Genomic DNA, 20133 nt, shown 5'->3' with positions numbered 1-20133 from the left:
ACCTCGTTCTCCCCGGCCAGCTGGGGGGGCCAAAAACAGGGGGTGGAGAAGGGACCAAAACCAGGAATGGTAAAGAATGGTACCATAGAGGTTATTCCCCTTGGAAACTATTCTAAGCATACGCTCGATGGGTATCATATTTACAACTTCAGTGATGCAGTTATCACTAACATTTGGTTTTCCTTGTTTACAAAGGGCTTCAAGTTTGTACCTAGTAAAAGTTACAATATGGTTAACACTATACTTGATGTTAAACTTTTCATACGCAAGCTTAATCTTCAGCATCTGTTTGGATCTACTAATATGGGTCCTTGTCTTATGTTAAGAAAATCTAGCACCTACAATCCTCCATTGCATCCGCAAATCAGCAATTTGGAAAATAGGATTGTCCACATGATATGGAGTAGAGTAGGGAGGTTTCATAACTACTCCAATCTTACTCAGGCAGAGAGTACCCTTCTAGCTGAGCTTAGCCTTGATTCATCTGTCCGGGTAATGGAGCCCGATAAAGGGGGCGGTACGGTCATTATGGAACAGATGATGTATGAGGCAAAGATGCATGATTTATTAAACGATACATCTAAATATTCTATTGTTTCCATAAATGAGGTACATATGTCATACAAAAGGATTGATTTAGTTATCAAGGATCTTTTGGATCAGGAAGTCATCGAACCAGATCTTTATACCTTTTTGAACAATTCACACCCCAAAGTTCCTACCATCTTTGGGGTGCCCAAAATACACAAAAATGCCATGGACCCTCCCCTGAGACCAATAGTGGCAGCCCAGGGGTCCAAAACCCATAACTTATCTAAGTTTTTGGACTGGAAGTTAAAGCAGTTATGGGGTAAGCAACAGCATCTGCTCAAAGATTCATGGGAATTTTTGCGGGGGATTACTTGTGAATTCCACAGGCCCAACCTACTGTTTGTGACCATAGATGTGGTGGATCTTTTTTCAGTTATCCCGCACACAACAGGGTTGGCCTGGATGGAAGAGGCCCTATGGGCATGTCAGGGTGTTACCAACAATGATGTAGTGTTGGTCATGCACTTATTGGAATTGGTCCTTAGTTACAACTATGTGTATTTTGGTGGGGGAATATTTCCAACAGACATGATGCGTTTCTATGGGAGCCAATTGTGCTCCGACCTATGCTGACATTATTTTGTCGGTATGGGAAAACAAATTTGTATTACAAAGTGAATTCTCCAAGTATTGGATCCATTACACCCAGTTTTTGGACGACATTTGTATTTTCTGGACAGGACCAAGGCATTGTGTAGAGGAATTTATTACTTATTTACATTCAACTACTGAATTTTTGAAATTTACACATCAAATTTCAGTTGATCAAGTTAACTATTTAGACGTCACTCTCTACAAACAAGCTGATTGCTTCAGTTCCTGTATATACAGAAAGCCCTCATTCTCAAATAGTTATTTGCATTATTCCAGCTCACACCCTAAATTTCAAAAAAGGTCCATTGTCAAGGGACAATTTGTTAGAGTCTCACGTATGACATCGGATGACCACAATTTTTGTATTGAAGGTGAAAAACTGAGTTTGTTATTTGTAGATCGAGGATATCCTATTTCCTTGATAAAATCGGTCTGGGAAGAGGTTAGTTCAGCTAGGGGCACTAGATTTTTTCCCATTTTAGGAAAAGGACCTATTGATAGATGTGTTGAAAGTACCCCTTCCCCTTTTAACATTACAGGCTCAAACTTGACATTTGTTACTGCCTTTAGTGAGGATGCAGGACATATCAGATATATTATTCAGAAGGAAATGGATACATTTAAGGACTTTACAGATCTGAATAATCTTAAGGACCTGACATGCAAAATTGTTTATAAAAGGGGATATAAATTTTACTTTCGTGCAGTTTGCCTTTGGAATTTCTTGCTCCTGAGTGCCTTATAGTGACGTTGGTATCTTCCTTGTGGCTGCCCCTTTCCTGTTTGCTTGCTGCTTTTTTTGGAGGTTTGGTTCTTTTGCAGCTTCGCTGTTTTCTTTGTCTGATATCCGGGGTAAACCTACAATGTCCCATCCACTCATCAAGATCCCTCTTGAAGAGAGTCAATGAGGGACTCTGCCTAACCTGGACTGGGATTTTATTCCAGAGTGAAGTGAGCCTCTGGGTTATGAATCTGTCCCTCCAGCATGTCCTATTTATTTCAGTGCTGAGGTTCAGGTCTCTCAAGCGTGTAGCCCGATGGGATTTGGATATTCTCAGGTGCAGCATGCCCATTAATTCCGGGTTTGACATGGCGTTATACATTAGGCACAGAACGCCTCTGAACAGGCGGTATGCCACTGAGTAGATCTGGGGTTTCTTTAACCGGTCAGCATATGGCATCTGTTTGATCCCTTTGATCCTCTTGGTGAGGTACTTTTGGGGTCTTTCCAGTTGCTGCAGGTGTCTGGTAAGGTACATCCCAACAGGGGGATTGTACTCAATTATGGGCCTGATGAGGGATGAGTAAAGAGGCATGATGCCCTCCCCTGATGTAGATGTGAATCCCTTCATGATGGGGTGGGCTATATAAAATGTCTTTCTAACCACTTTGGCCACGTGGTTGTCAAATGAGAGATTGCTATCAACTTGGGTCCCCAGGTCCCTAATTACTTCTTCTGTACATAATGGAGTACCACCTATGTGGTACTTTGTGGGCACTTTGTTTTTGCCAAAGGGGATGACCATACACTTGTTTGCATTCAGCTGGAGGCCATGGCTCTTGCACAAGTAGTCTGTTTCTATGAGGCCCTTTTGGAAGATGCTTGTGTCGGCTGGAGAGTCGATTATAGCGGCCAGTTTGCAGTCATCTGCATATTTGGTCAGCCACAGTCCTTCCGTGTTGGCCCGTACCTCCGATAAATATATATACCAAACAAGAGTGGTCCCAGGACTGAGCCTTGTGGGACACCACTTGTAACTGGTTTGGAGTCTGGCATGGCTCCAGCAATTCTAACCATGTGGGTTCTGTCCTTGAGCCAGTGTGCAATCCATCTAGTGACATAGGGGCTTATATTTAAGCTGGTGAGCTTCTCTAGAATGCCCGAGTGGGGTATTGTTTCGAAGGCTTTTGCGAGGTCCAGGTAGGCTGTGTGGACCACCTTCCTCTCGTCAATGGCCTTGGTGACTGTATCAAAGAAATCAACCAGGTTTGAGAGGCAGGATCTGCCCTTAATAAAACCAAACTGGGTATGAACCAGTGTCTGTAGGTCCCCAATATCTATATTTATGTGGTCCATGATGATCCTTTCCATAGCTCTGCAGACCAAGCTAGTGTGGCTTATGGGGCGATAGTGTCCAGGATCCGTTGAGGCACCACCTTTCTGTAGAGGGACCACTGTTGCTGTACTCCACTCTTTGGACGCATATCCTGTAGTAAGGCTGGGATTGAACAGTAGTTTTATGTTTGGTTGTAGCACGTCTTGGAATTCATGTAGGACACAGCCCGGGACACTGTCTGGTCCCATTGATGCAGTGTGTATTGCTTTGGAGAGGGCGGCTCTTACTTGAGCATCTGAGATGTCAGGGGGGCAGCACTCTGCTGGGATACATATTTGCACTTTCGGTGTGGAGGGAGGGGGAATGTTTGCGCTGAACCTGTCAGCTAGAATGTTGGCAATATCTGTGGGTTTGGTGTTTCTACTGACATTTTGGACTACCTCTGAGCATATCTGGGAATTACCACCCAGGTTCCTAACATAAAGAAAGCCTTGTGATTATCCTTAGTGTCCTGTGCAATTTCTCTCAAAACTGGCCTTAGACAATCTTATTGGTGCCTGTAGTTATTTGCTAATACTGATCAGTGATGCCTTCCCTTTTTGGGATTTTGCTGTATCATTTAGTAGCTTCCTCCTTCTGTTATGTAGTTTGTTTATGGCTGGGGTCCACCAGACAGGACGTCTGCCTTTGGAGGATTGGGTCTTGGTTTTATTCAGGATCACATGATCCATGCATTCCTGAAGGTGTCCATAGAATGCGTTTATAGAGGAATCTGCGGTCTGGTCTGTACTTTCCACAGGCCCGGGGGCTTTGAAGGTTTCCACCTCAGTTTTGAGGAGTGTGAATTTGCTTTAGAGAAGTTGTTTACTGTGGTGTTCTGGGCAGGGGGTGGGGTCGGGATGTGAATATCCAGTGAGATTAGTTTATGGTCTGATCTTACCAGTGAGGGATACACTTCTGGTCTGGAGCATAGAGTCCCCATGTTGATGATGATCAGGTCCAGTATGTTTCCCCTTCTTGTGGGAGTGGTAACAAGCTGTTCCATAGCATTTGAGCTCATATATTCTAGGAATCTTTGGCCTAGGGTGTTGGAGCTAGAGTCATGCTCCAAGTCTATGTTTGGGTAGTTGACGTCGCCCAATATAATGGTGTTTGGAGAGACCTTCATATGTCCACTGTTCACAGGATGGCCGAGTGCAGTTTCTGAGTTTGGGAGGATGGTCTGTAGCAGGCTTCAACCTGGAAGGCAGTTTCACCCATTGTTAGTTGCACATGGATAGTCTCTGATGCTTGGTGCTTTGCCGCCAACCTGGAGGTGTGGGTATCTTTGATGTATATCAATACTCCCCTTCCATTTGTGGTTCGTTCCAGGTTTTGGGGCTGAAAAGCATGGTATGAGGTATAACCTGGTAGTGCTGGGGTGCTCTCAGTAGCCCTGAACCAGGCATCTGTTACTGCACAGATATCGATGTTCTCCATGCCAAGGAGAGTTTTGGGTGCATGCATCTTGAGGTTTAGACTTCTGGCGTTGGGTAGCATTACTCTTAGTTTCTTATCCCTTGTGATACCTATGAAGGTGGGTTTTCATTTGAGCCTTGCCTAACATAGGCACTATGGGGGTAGCAAGAGCCTTTGCCAATATCTGAAAGCCCAGGGTGACAGGTGCAAGCCGTCCCTAGTGAAGCAGGTGGTTCAACAGAAGATGAATATGTGAGGGTGTAGTGCCTGTGATTAGTTAGCAGTAGCATATATGACTGCTCACGTGGACAAATGCCAGGTAAGTCATATGCAATGTGTCACAGGCAACGTACATGTGAACAGGACAAACAGTGACATTCTGTCAAGTGAGACATGGACATACATATAGTAAGCTATGCAGATGTCACTAGGAGTCCACAGAAGCTTTGTAACTATGCATTGCAGGTGGGATCAGTATTCCAGGGTAATTGCAAGCAAACATGCATGCAAACACAGCTACAGTAAGCAGGGCTGCATGTAGTCCATTGTACCACAAACAAGCTGTACCACTTCCAGTAGGTAACACTGCAAATATGCAGGCACTATGCACATGTACATGGAAATACACAGGTCAGATGGCTAGGGTCCAGTCTCAGCACACACAAGTGTACAGACCAAGTACTGTCAGGATGTACAATAACTGGATGGAAATGCATGTGCTCATACCTGCAGTAATACACATGTCAAATAACAGACACTGAGCCTTCACTCAGTGGTTCCATACTTAGTAGGATGTATGCTACCTGGCCTGCCACCACAGTATCCCTGACATGTATGGGGACTCTCCCTCCTGTGACAGTTAGTTTTGTGTGTTGGGGCTGTCTAGCATGGTATGAGATGTGAACTTGCAGTGCTAGGGTGCTCCTGTGTGTCCTGTACCAGTCGTGTAGTACTGCACACATATCAACATCCTCAAACATCGGCATTGCAGAGTCCAGTGTGGGCAACATGCCACTTGCAGTTTACATGTCCATCATTGCGTATTAATACATTCATTACCTTATCCCCTGTGCTACCTATGTATGTAGCCTTCTGTTGACATCCTTACCACCAGTATGCCAACATGTGCACATGATACACTATGGTACTTACCATGGGTGTAGACAACAGTACATGACAATCACACCCTTACTGCATCAGGCATGCTGTGATATACCCACAATTATTTCAGCACACATTACTGTTAACAACATGATACTATTACTACACGTCTATGTAGTCACCCTGTGCATCAGCAACATGTTAACCTGTACCTGCACTGATGTTACAGATTGCAGGAGGTGGCACAGTTTCATCATATGCACAGGGTGTGAATTTGGTATGCCTGAGTCAGCCACTGATACCACCGATTGACATGTATGTATATGTGTGTTGGTGAGGGACAGCAGTACAAGGTGGGGCAATGTTGATGCAGTGTGTGCATGTATGCGGTAGCCCTAGGTGTTGTCAATTCGCATGTGTGTATGGATGCACACAGTTCCACCTCATGGCTGCCATATACTGGTGTTTGTGGACAGCCACAGACTGTACCTGCCAGGTCATACAGATCAGTGTCTCTGGCCACGGACACGGTACCTGTGCCTTGCAGGGGTGCTACGGACCATATCCAGTACTAACCCAGACTGGGTACTGTCATCAGAAGCAGGTGTTCATTGACTGGACACAGATCCCTGTCGGGCCTGGCCAGAGCCACGTGAACGTGGTCTCCTGGGGCGGTCTGATGACAACAGAGACCCAGCATTGCTGGGGCTGCTGCTGGCACTATGGTGGCGGCCGCGGCCCTGTTGTCGTCCACGACGACTGCCAGCTGCTGCTGTTGCTGGCATATGCCCACGTCGATGCCTCAACCATCCACCATCGCCCTGGCTCGTGGACATGTAGTTGTGGAACCGGTCTAATATGTCCCCACAACGTCTGTCTATGACATCGGTGAAATTATGGATGGCAGCCGCAATGTCACGCATACTGTCAGCCATGGCTGTGCGACATGCTGTCAGCTCCCTCAGACCCTGTCTGGTGTACCGTTCCATACGTGACTGTGCCTGCATGACAGCCCGAAACATAGCTGAGGTTGTAAGTCCTCTGTGGGCATGTCTGACAGGGGCAGTATGCTCACGGATGCTCCCACGAGAACCCCTGGACATCTGTCTGTGTGGTACCATCTCTGGGCCATGTCCATGGCTGCTGTGTGGGGAGGCATGTGCCACAGATACCACATTACCCTGGTCAATGCCCACTGTATGCTGTCCATCACCTAGGGACATTGGTGACAAAGGGTGTATTGGCAGGATAACTGTGCACATTGATGGGGTTGACAGCTGTGTACTGGCAATCGGCTGACCAATGATGGACCCTGGCATACCTTCCTGTGCCATTACACAGATGTCATCATTTTCAGTACCCATGGCACCTGATTCAGGTTCCCTGCTGCATGACACCAGAGCAGCATCAGAACCTGTGGGAGGGAAACAGGAAACACAGTTTACAATGTCTACACATTACCAGTGATGCACACATCCACACATGCACAGGTCCAGACATGCACACATGCACACATGCACACATGCACATGCACACATGCACACATGTGCATATGCACACATGCGCACATGCACAGGTGCACTGGTGCACACATGCACACATGTGCACGTGCACATATGCACACATGTGCACGTGCACACATGCACATGCACAAATGCGCCGCATGCACATGCACATGCACACATGCACCCATACACACATGCGCACATGCACACATGCACACATGCACACATGCACACATGCACACATGCACAGGTGTACACATGCACACATGCACAGGTGCACACATGCACACGTACACATGCACACAGTTTCACACAATTGTACAGTACTCAGTATGCATGATATTAACACACAGACACATACACACCTACATGCATACAAAGAGCACTACTAAGTGAGCCTAATATTACTATTACTATCAAGACTATTACAGGTATTGTTAATACACACTCACCAGCATGGATAGGCTGCATTGCTGTTACACCGGAGGGACCTGCAGACGTGAAGAAACTAATGTCAGTGGGCACAACTGTGCCATTGTTACTGAGTATGATACAGGTCAGTAGTACAACAGTCGCCTTTCACAGGTCAGCTGCTAATATTGAGGATATCACACTTGCACATTAAATACTATGGTGACAGCTACAAACCAAGGACACACCTCACACATGCATTAACTACCAGTGTACACAACAGTCAACTATACATATGACATATTACCTGCACGCTCACTGTCTTGCTGCTGCGTGGCTCCAGCCTCCATCATAATGCATGTCTGCTGCTGTTGTTGTTGCTGGCGGACTGGAGCCACTACACTCATGAGTAGCCCCTCCAGTCTGGTGAGTAGGGGATGTGTAGCCACCCCACCACCTGTGGCGACCTGTTGCCTGTGGATATCCGACGCACGCTGATGGACATTTCTGATTAAATCACTACAGTGACGTCGTACCTGCTCATATGTCCTATTATGCGTGCCTATGTCTTTTACCCGATGGACCAGGTCTTGCCAAAGTGCAGCCCTCTCCTGCTGATTCTGGCTGGTGCGGGAAAAGAGTATTGCATAATCCCGCACCAGGCTCTGGTGTATCTCCTCATCCTCAGCTGTGGAGTAAGCGGGATTCCGCGGGTGAGCCATGTACCTGAAAAAGAAAATAACCTGATATCAGCAATATATGTCAGCAGAATTTGGCACACATACTACACATGCTACTCAACTGTTATGATACAACATATCTCACATATATAGCATCTGTCTGTCTATTGGTGGATACACATGTAAATGGCCAGGTATCAGGGCTCAGCCAGCAACTGTGCAACAGTACCTGGCGCACTCCATACGACATACTACCAAACCCCAGCAGTCAGAACACTGATTCAGGTCCAGAGCACCTCCTCACTCTGGGGGTTTGTATCTAGGTACTGTATGGCCTACATCATCAACTACTGCGAGCTGACCACACACTAATTGCCCTGGATATACATATCCCACCTCCACCACCAGCACAAACGACTATAGTGAATAACATTGTAGATGCCAACTTTACACTTTGTAACAGTGACATGGTATCCTTTCAGCCCACTGGGCCAGTGGCAGATACAACCCACAATGCTGACCCCTACACAAATGCTTTCTACAGACATCTCCGAGAATGCATGGATCATGCAATCCCATATATGACCAAGACACTCTCCACAAAGGGACAGCATCCTGTCTGGTGGACCCCAGCCATAGACAGATTGTATTACAAAAGATGGAAGCTACTGCAAGACAGAGCATAATTCCATAAAGGGAAGGCATGTCTGAGCAGCACTAGTAAGGATCTATTTTCCATCATACAAACATCCATGGGCAACTTTGAGAGGGAAATCAAGAGGGACACTACAGATAACCAGAAGGCCTTTTTCAGTTATGTTAGCAACCTGGTCAGAATCCATCCTCTATGCCCATAGTTAGTACACAACAACAAATATTTCACTGAAACCACAGATATTGACAGCATTGTGACAGACAGGTTCAGTGCAGGTGTCACCCTGCCCTCTCCCCCAAAATAAGACATAGTTATCCCAGCTGACTGTAACCTCCCTGTCATCACAGATGTCCAGGTGAGAGCCGCCCTCATGAAAGCAGAATACACAACATGACTGGGTCCTGATGGTATCCCCAGTTGCATGCTACATAAACTCTGACAGGAGCTAAACACACATATAGAAGTGCTATGTAACACTAGCCTGACTACAGGATATGTACCTCTACACTGGTGCACAGCAGCAGTGGTTCCACTCCACGAAGGAGGCACCTCAACATACCAATACAATACAACACAATACATTACATTACAATACAATACTATACAATATGCTATTGCCCCTGGGACTACAGCATCATACTGTTCTGCTATCCTGACCATTGTGACACATGTGGTGTGATGGTACCTGCTGCTGTCACACAGTTGCACAGGGTGACTCATATGGCATATTACCTATCTGACTAACATTCAGCAGGGGTATGTGTGACATGTACTCATGGGGAGTCTTGCTTCTTAACACTGTGTGGTTTATTGCAGGGTATGTCTTATCTGTGGGTAGGACCTTTTACCTACACATGTGCTCTCTATTGCAGTGGCATGGATGACACACAGCAGTCATTTAGGTTGTGGATGGTGTGAGGTGTTACTATGGTTGTTGGACATCTGTCATGGGTGTGACTTACGTATGTTAATCCGGGAGTGGTAACCTCTATGTGGGTAGTATGTGTGCACTCTGTGGTGTTGTCAGTCACTGTTTATTCGTAATGTGTTTGAGTGCATTGTCACAGTGTTGTACATGTCATTGTGTCCTTCTCCATATCTGTAGCTGTCATGTGAGGTCCATACCGTGGCATCCATTATGTGGTGTGGAGGGGTACGCCGACCTACATGTCCATAGCTGACACACCATGTCTGCTGACACATACCATGTGCAGGTTTTCCAGGAATAGTGTGCCACTGTGAATATCATTGGGGGCACTATTGTACACATTTATGACCCTGTTCACCCCTGACACATGCAGTGGTGAGCAGCCAATCACATATCTGGTGGTTACTGGTGTAGGTGATTTGAAATGGGGTATGGTACTCTGGTTTTGACACTGGTGTTCACTCCATGCCTTTGTCACCAGGCACCTGTTGCAATACATCTGTACACATGTGCCTCACTCAGAATATATACATCTCTCTCTCTCTCCCTCTATATATATATATATATATATATATATATATATATATATATATATATATATATATATATATATATATATATATGTATATATATATATATATATATATATATATATATGTATATAGATATATATATGTATATATATATATGTATATGTCTGTATACATATACACATATATATATTGATGTACATATATTGCTATAGATATGGAGAGGAGGGCACAGAGAGGGTGAGAGTGACAGAGCAGGTGGGACAGGGGCGATGATGTCATATACAGTCATACCTGTAGATAGTCAGATCAGTCTGTCTATGTATATGTATCTACATATATCTATATCTGTATGTGTGCATTACATATATATGTTTGTACATATTCTATCTATCTACATCTGTCTATGTATTCCTACATCTCTCTCTATGTATGTATACATATATGCATATCATATATATATATATATTTATATATATATATATATATATATATATATATATATATATACATACATATTTTGACATACATACGTATCCATATGATAGACAGGTATATCAACATGTTTGTCTACCATACTGTATACACACACTAACATACTGCTAAACATGCATAACTGTGAAACCTACTTTGTACATTGCACTACAACCTACAGTCAATCTACATTGATATGTGCACATAGATGCTCTCACATACAAATGTATGTACAGCCTTCACTGATAGTTGCTGTATGTCCCCTGCCCTTTACACATCTTCATATATATATGGATACAGACCAATGACACATATGGAGGGTTCACAGTATGTAGACCTTTATAGTATTACTTTACATTACCTGTGTTTGTCACAGCTGCTTGTGTTACCGTCTGGTTTTCTGTCCTGCTGCTCCACTTCCCAGTTGTCAGCTTTCAGGTGGCTGTTGCTGAATAGTTTTGTTTGTGTCTGCTTAATTTCAATTTTCTCTGTCTCTGTCTCTCTCTCTCTCTCTCTCTCTCTCTCTCTGTCTGTCTGTCTCTCACGTCCTCCTCAGGGTGCAATGAAAGTATTGCATGTGTGGACTGGGAGTACAGCATACTTTTGTAGGTATCTGCATATGTCCATGTGATGGCCTCTGCACCAATTGTTAGCCAGCATTTGCTAATTGCATGCAGCCAGTTGTGTACTGATTGCAGTTCTCACTGTGATTTCAGAACAGTACTATAAAAAGGTATGTGAGATAGGCATAGCCCTTTCAGATTTTAAGGGCAGGGACCATGCTGGTATGCTGTGGACAATGTTCTGTGAGTGTAAAGGTTGGTATCTCTCTCATATTTCCAGCTGTGTTGTAGATTAACATTCCTCCATTCATTTCTCCAGTTTCCTGTACTAACTGTGTATGTACACTGACAGCTACAACTACTACTACTGTTAATGTGTGTGTGTGCTTTCCTTTCACTTTTGCTTGCACTTTGTTGCTAAGGCTTCAATATTTGCCCTTTACAGTCACTACTTGTATGCCTGCTAGGTGTCCTGACTGTAGTGTGCTGCTGTAGCTTTCCTATTTTCCATGTACATTCACACCTTGGAATGCTTGCTATATCTGCTAGGGTGTTACAGCATGCAGTGTGGTCTGGCCATGGTGTGGGCCTTGACATCTATTAGGGTATTTGAGTATGCTGCTGAGCAGGCCCCAGAGAGTCTCAGGTTCATCTGTTATCTGCCTCATGGAATGGTACATATCAGTGGGGTACACCCATTAAATTGTCTGGTATGCTGCAATTGTGACTGTGGGTTAGCATGAGCATATGTATTACTACACTTATTCTGCCATGCAAGCGGTGAATACTTTCAGGACTCCATAGTTACCATTGCATGTGTTGTTACACCTTTCTGCCTACTGTTTGTACATTTCACATGGAGTCTGTGGGGCATCCCTGTAAGTCATTCACTGTTGCTATGTCTAGGCTCTTAACTATTCAAATATGGTGGTGTCAGACCTGTCATGTGTACATATATTTGCAGGTTGTCCACATTTCTGCCTCATATTTTGGTCAATATCTCATGCACAGCTTTTTCTGGCAAATCACTCTGGGCTCAAGTCAGAATATAATGACAAACATTCAAGTTTCAGACTTCATACCCTTCCAAACATCCCACAAAATGCAGACCCTGTTACTCTCTGAACTGTCTGCGTTTGTTGTAACATTATTTGTAATGTGTCCCTAGTTTTGGGCCTTTGCTCCACATATTTTATTACTTGGTCCAGATGTGTTCCTGTAAGAGGTTGTGGGGTATGGGCAGTGATTATCCTGCTGTGAGTATGTGTGTGGCTTGCAAGGTGCTACAGTGACATTATTACCTACTAGCTACCAACTAGCATGGCTGTTTCTGTTCACACACTACTATTATGGAAATCCACTAGTTTTGACAGTAATTCTAAATGACATGCTTTGTGTACTACACATCCTATATTCCCTTTACATTCATTCCTACTATTACATGATATATTTATTTTAGCACAATGTTTCTGCATAACAGTCATGGCTTAGTGGTAAGTCATGCAGACTACTGTTTCCAAGGTCCTGGGTTTGGGACTGACAGTGGGATTTTATTTTGCTTTTGAACTGACTACAGGACCTGTCAATCAGAATGATTAAGGCACTTTTAAGCAGTTGTAACCGGGTTAGTGCTGGTTTGCGCAGAGCTCACGCATGTGCACTGGCGTTTAGCTCCTCGCACACACGCGCACACCCGCTTACAACCGCTTAACAGTGCTTACTCTTGCGCACACCCGCGCTATTTTCTTTGAAAGAAATTAAAATGGGGAGACAGGAAAGTGGTGAAAAGGGGATCACAAAGAGGGTAAGACAGTAGGGAAACAAGCTTGAGTTTTGCAGGAGGGATGTAGGTAAGGCCCACAGCTGCCCATTTCTTCATCAGCAACAGCTGTGCATATGTTTGCAATTTGGTGTGACATTTGATACCTTCCACCCCTGAGAGAGGTGTAGGGACAACAATAATACTTGTTGTACAGCCAATTGTAATTGATAGTTTCCATGTCTGGTAGACATATGTGCGGAATGGGCAGCTATGTATGGGGCGTAATTTTTTTGTGGATACAGAGTGCCCTTTTTTTATGTCAGGTGAAGGAAGTCGGTATAGCTGGGGAGGTAGGTTGGGTAGGTCAACAGACAAGACAAACAAGACGCATACAGGGGCGGTGTATGACACGTGTGGGGGGGGTTACACAATTGACGGGGACGGATGTTTGGATATCCAGAGCCCATGAGCCCACAGATGGCAACAGTGGAACTGATATCCCCACCCATGGGCAGTTGCCACTGTTCCTTCACTGCCCAGGACAGGGCTGTGCTGGGGGCTGTGTAGGCTGGACAACAGGCATGCCCGTAAGTTGTGCCACCTGTGCCTCAAGCTGGCATAGGGGCCCAAGAACAGAGTCCCGGATCTCCCTATGCACCACAGTCCGGATGCTACGGAGGGTGAGTGGTGGTTCTCCTCTGGCCCCACTTGCAGAGGGGGGACGAGCCCCATACCCTACAGCGCTTCCACCTGCAGGTGGCACAGGGCCACCGGAGGAGGGTCCAGACTGGGCACTAGTGCCAGGTGCACTCGCCAGCTGAGGTGGGAGAGGTGGGTCCACTGGAACCCGCCTTCCCTGTCATCCTATGTTTTGCATTATGTCATGGCAGTTTGGGTTGGTAACATACAATACCATTCGCAATTAGTTGTAACAGCATGCATTAGTATTCCCATTAACCAAACACCCAGATGTTCACACCATTGAACAGCAAGCATAACACATGCATAATTTGAACAGCAATACACAGTCCAACAACATGCATGGTTGATTGATGGCAACTGACCATCAGGTTTGGATGTATGAACAGGGCAGATGCATCAACGGACATGCAAATATTTATGACCTATCAGGACAAATGTCCAGGGGTGTTAATTGTGATTGCACATACCATTTTCACGTGGAATGGATTATATGTGGTTATAGGCTGGGGTGAAGAAAATATTATTAACACCTTCGAATACCAATACATATGCTGTACATTTCTAATAGCTACAGATATATACACACTACTGTTCTAACTACAGTTTCCTATATGATAACTACTTCAATTTGGTGATAGGACTGTTACTGCTACATCAATATACATTTTATTGTTATTCATACATGTTCATATCTGGCTTTGTTCAGCTACATCATCCTGCTACATTTGCTTTATATAGCTATAGACAACTGTGGATGTTTGATATTTCAGACAATCATACTATCTGCATATTGCAGACTGAGAGCAACATATCCAGATTTTGGGATACACATTCCAGCTGCAGCAACACTTTGGACACATTTTGCAGTTTGGTTCTACTTGTCACATTCATTTCATTCTGTACTGACTGCAGTATACTTTATTCAGGGGTTATTACTACTTTATTGGTGGATTCATAACTCTTTCTCACACTCTCTCACTTGTTTTCATTTTACTATTCAGGATGGTACTTACTTCTAGGCTTTATTGACATGTTTTACCTGTAGTTATTACAATCCTTTCCAGCAGTCTCACTTCTGTCATGTTTCAGTATTTCAACAGGGATATATTTCACACATGTGAGTTGCTCATCTTCTGTAGCTGTACTTTTCAGCCTGCTGCAGGTTGTGCACTATGATATTATAGGTGGGGCATCTTTATTTCAGACTTTATTTCAGACATTTTCATTTTTCTGTTTGGATTTCAGACTGCAACATACTTTTGTAATCAAGCAATACTTGCAAACACTTTTACACTGTTACTTGCGCATTTTATTACTTAGTGACTACACTGCACTCTTTTGCTAACTGTCATACTTTTATATTTCTTTACAGTTACTGGGAGTGGATTACTGACCTGCCTGGTGGCGCAACCGCACCAGTCTATCGCCATAGGCTCTGCGGTTCACAGAACGGACACCTGCAGCTGTAATATAAATGAAGTAATATTGGAATACACATCTCCATAATATCAGCTCATTTAATTTCTTACATACATAATTAAATGTAACTTACTCAGTAGTGGGGCGTTGGGCATTTGCCGGGCCTCCTGGATCCAAAGGTTCAATTGGTCCTGCTTGCGTCTCTTCAGGTCAGCATGGTGGTGACGGATCTGCTCACCAGTCCTTGGAATCCCTGTGGCACTGGTAAGATCATGAGCCAACCGGTCCCACGCCTCAGCCCTATATGCTCCCCACAGGACCTGGTCCTGCATGAGTTGGGCCTCATGATTGTGGACTAGGAGCCAGACCATGTATCTGGACTCCTCAACGCCCCTCCTCTGTGCTCGAAAGCAACTACCCTCACCTACACCTGACATTCTGGCTGCAAGTCAGTTCTACAATTGTTTATGCTGTGTATTCCCGCCTATGGGGCTTATATATGCCGTTTTTCCCGCACTTATCTGTGATTGGCCATTTTGGAATTGTGTCCACTTCACAAAACCTGCTTTGTCATGCTCCACTTTCTATTCATTCCTATATATTTGCTATTACTGCATTTCTGAGTACAGCTGTCATAGCTTAGTGGTTCAGTACCTTGACTATGGTGCATGGTATCCTGGGTTCGAATCTGGCCACTGCTTTTTATATTTTATGACTGTCTAGACAGGCTAGGGGATGTGTCTGTGTAAAGGCAGTTTTGTTACAGCTTGCTCAATGTTGCCCGTCGGTTAGCTTGTTATCGCGATGTGCAGCTCCTCGCAAACGGGGTGCGCTGGCTTAAGCCTCATTTGGCTGTCAGCATGCATAGTACGCTCAGCTCAGCTAGGGGCACACAGTTTCAGCATGTGAAACCACTGCTCACCTACGGGCACTCATTTTGCACCTGTCAAACCACTGCTCACCTACGGGCAGATGCACTCACCTTGTTAAACTGTAGCTCAGCTATAGGCACATCTGGCATTTTTTTATTGTTTTGTTACCTCACATTTCTTCAAAATAAATGGACTAGTTCATTACATTTTACATAAAATGTGATTTTGTATGTGTATATGTTTCTCAGGGACTTGTTTCGTGCTTATTTTGCTAAAAATAAAAGTTGGTGTTGTGGGGGCTCAAACCATGAATGCCTGCTCTTCAGCTGACATCTCTACCGCAACGCTATTGCTTCTTGGCTTACTTTGCATATTTAGTTCTTATATGCTTTCCCACTGACTGCTAACTGTAGCTGCGCTACGGGCACGCCTGCGCAAACGAGCGCACTCATGGTTAAACATGTTTACAATTTAAAAAAATATATCACATGTTCATTTATATATTTTCTGTTCATAGTCTGTGGGGGCATGTGTTGTGTTGTGTTTATTCACATTTCCGTGGACTCTGTCGTAGGTGTTTACTTTGGGCACTTTTACTCTTCTGGGGGCGTGTCCACTTGCAGGGCTCGGCCTATGGACACGCCCCCTACTGTCTTACATGGACCGTGTTAGACTTAGGTGTGATTCAGCATACTCTCATGAATATGCAGAGCATGCTGACATCACTCCGTTTAACTGCAGCCTCTGTGTAAGAGTTATAACTCTTACACGGAGGCTTCGTGAATCCTGCCCATAGACCCTACAGTTTTTGGTGAGTCCTTTTTCTTGGGTGCCCACTGCACAGTACTGTAACTGACTGCAACTTTTAACTAATTGACTTCAGCAGTCTCATTTATAGTCCAGGTTAACAGCCTCAACTGTTTTATTTTAAAAATAACAATCAACTGTTTGAAAAAGTTCTATTTCCTGCCAATCATCTGTTCAAATAATCACATAGGATCCAGGAACATTCTGATGACATCACCTACTGATCAGCTAATTCTCCACAGACAGTTTGTACTTTAGAATCTTCCTCACAAACATGTACAATTAGAAATGCATCAAAACACTGAAATATTCTTTAAACAAAAAAAACAGGGAAATTTTCAGCATTTTAAAACGTATTTACATTTTCACAATTAGACATGTTGGCATACAATACAAGTAAGAAAATACACAAATCTCCTGCTAGACATATCTACAAACTCAACGGTCAGTTCTTGGAAAACATTTTGTAATTTATCACTGTCGCAGAGCCTCATCCCCTCTCATGAACAGTCTTTTCAATACATTCTTCAGCACATGCCTAGGATGCATGCTTGACTTAAGTAGTAAATTATTCTTTCTACAAAGTTTCCTAAAAATCACTGTACTCAAACCTCTAAACAAGTCTTTAGAGATTGTAACATCAAGTAAGTCAACTGATAGCTCAGAAGAGACTAGACTAAACTTAAGAAAGTTAGTTGTAGTATGCAAATAATCAGCAAATTCAACAAGCATGTCAGATGTTCCATTCCATACCAAAAACATAATGTCCATGAAGGGGCAATAGAAACTTATATGCTGAGCATGCTGATTGTCTGTTAAGGCCTTTTCCAGTTCCCATTGCATCCATACCATATTTGCATATGTATTGGAACATACTGTGTCCATGGCTACACCAGTCTTTTGAAGATAAAAATCTATTTAAAAAAAAAAACATTGTTTCTAAGATCAACTGTAGCAAAGTACATATAAGCATGACTTTGCTTTTTGATAGGTCACTATGCCGGATTAATCTACTTTCTTGCTACATTTCATTGTTGTTGTTTTTTCCGACCAGTACTCATCATGTTGTTTTTTATATTTGCATTGGTTATTGTTGGCTGTGTGGTGTGCCATGGTTGAAGGATATTATTCCAGGTTTGAGAATGTTTCATCTGGTGACTCTGTTCAGGAGATAGATTGTTTGGGATGCTGCCTATACATGGATGTTAACCCTTTTATTTGGCTATCTGTAGTAACATCTGCTGGAACTGAAGAAGTCTCTGTTTTAGTGTAGAGCTTTACCAACTGCCTGAAAGACTTGGAGTCTAAGCTGTATAAATATAAGTATCTGCAGTGGCAGTGTTTGCATTTTGAAGCTGCCCTGCATCATAAGATTGTTCTACGCAGACTTCGAGTCCTAAAGATGCCAAGGTTTGGAGATTTGTTTTCAGCTTTACTGAAATGTTGGCAAACATTGAATATTCAATTAGGCTTTGACTATTTAAGGTTGATGATTGACTTTTTTAGACCTCTTGAACTGGATCTGTTGAGAGAAATTAACAGTCTATGGTACGATATGACCAGGATGTTCAGTAAGGAATGTTTTGGAATAAGATGGATAAGATGCTGGATAGTGTAGCCAGCTATGAAACTAGACTACAGGTGATGAAACAAAAGAAATCACCAGATGACATTGATGATCTTAATAAGGGCCATTTGTTCTCATGGCCGTGGACACCTACAGTTACCACTGGGATTGAGATATCTAAATCCAATGCTAATGAGGAAGTAACTGTATCTTTAGAATGCACAGCAGCCATTAATTTGCCTGTAGAGCCTTTGATCACTGAGAATGACATGGAAACTGATAAAAGTGGTAATATGGATGTTACATCAGAGGCTTTGTCTCGTGCTGCTTCTACTTCTATAGCAGCTGGTTCCTCTCCTTTTCTACTCACCTACACACTCTCACAACTGTTACCAATAGAGAAGAGTTACAAGAAATATTGCTCCAGGAGTTGGGTGAGGAAGAGTCATGTTCACCAACCTGCACAAACGGAGAGGCAAAGAGGTATGGAAACATGCAACAGAAGCCAAATAACAGTTTATAACACTTTCTTGTGTACACTTTTACCAGCTTAATTAGCACTTTTGGGGAAAGGGCTGTCTTTTGTACTGTCGAAAAAAATGATTTGATGTTTTCCTGTATTTAAAGCTATGTTTTTGGCATGGAATACAACATCTAGCATGCTTGTCGAATTTGTTGATTATTTGCATACTCTGACTAACTTTCTTAAGTTTAGTCTGGTCTCTTCTGAGCTATCAGTTGACTTCCTTGATGTTACAGTCCCTAAAGGCTTGTTTAGAGGTTTGAGTACAGGAAACCTTGTAGAAAGAAGAATCTACTACTTAAGTCAAGCATGCATCCTAAGCATGTGCTGAATAATGTATTGAAAGGGCAGTTCATGAGACTGATGAGGTTCTGTGACAGTGATGATAAATTGCAAGAAGTTTTCCAAGAACTGACCATTAATGTTGTAGATAGAGGCTATTCACACAAAGATGTCTTGGATACCATTGATGAAGTTTGGGGACCTAGAGACACCTCTGCAAGACCTTACTTCTCGGATGCAGTGGATATGGCTCCTGCACGTCAGAGAAATATGAAGAGAGATTTGAGATGCTCTTTCACTTATTCAACTTATCAATGTGCTTTGTCTCATTATTAAAAGGAACTGTCCAGTGCTGATGGCTAGTGATGAGTTGAGAAATGTCCTTGGAGAGACACCTAGGTTCTTGTTTAAGGACAATATCTCACTCAAGCGTTAACTTTGCTATAGGCAGAGAACATACATGGGCCATATTGTTTGTGATCAGAAAGGGACATTTGTATGTCGTATTTGCTCTACTTGTAAATATATTAGATCTGTCCTACACATTAAACATCCCTCGATGGACTATCATATTGAGTTTGACTTTTATGCTGACTGTCGAATTGTGAATGTTGTACACATGGCATGTAGCTTGGCATGTGGCATGTTCTAC

The sequence above is a fragment of the Protopterus annectens genome, chromosome 17.part0 (assembly GCF_019279795.1).
Source record: "Protopterus annectens isolate FY-2018-M chromosome 17.part0, PAN1.0, whole genome shotgun sequence".
NCBI classification, from domain to species: Eukaryota; Metazoa; Chordata; order Ceratodontiformes; family Protopteridae; genus Protopterus; species Protopterus annectens.
This window is presented reverse-complemented; position numbering follows the sequence as displayed.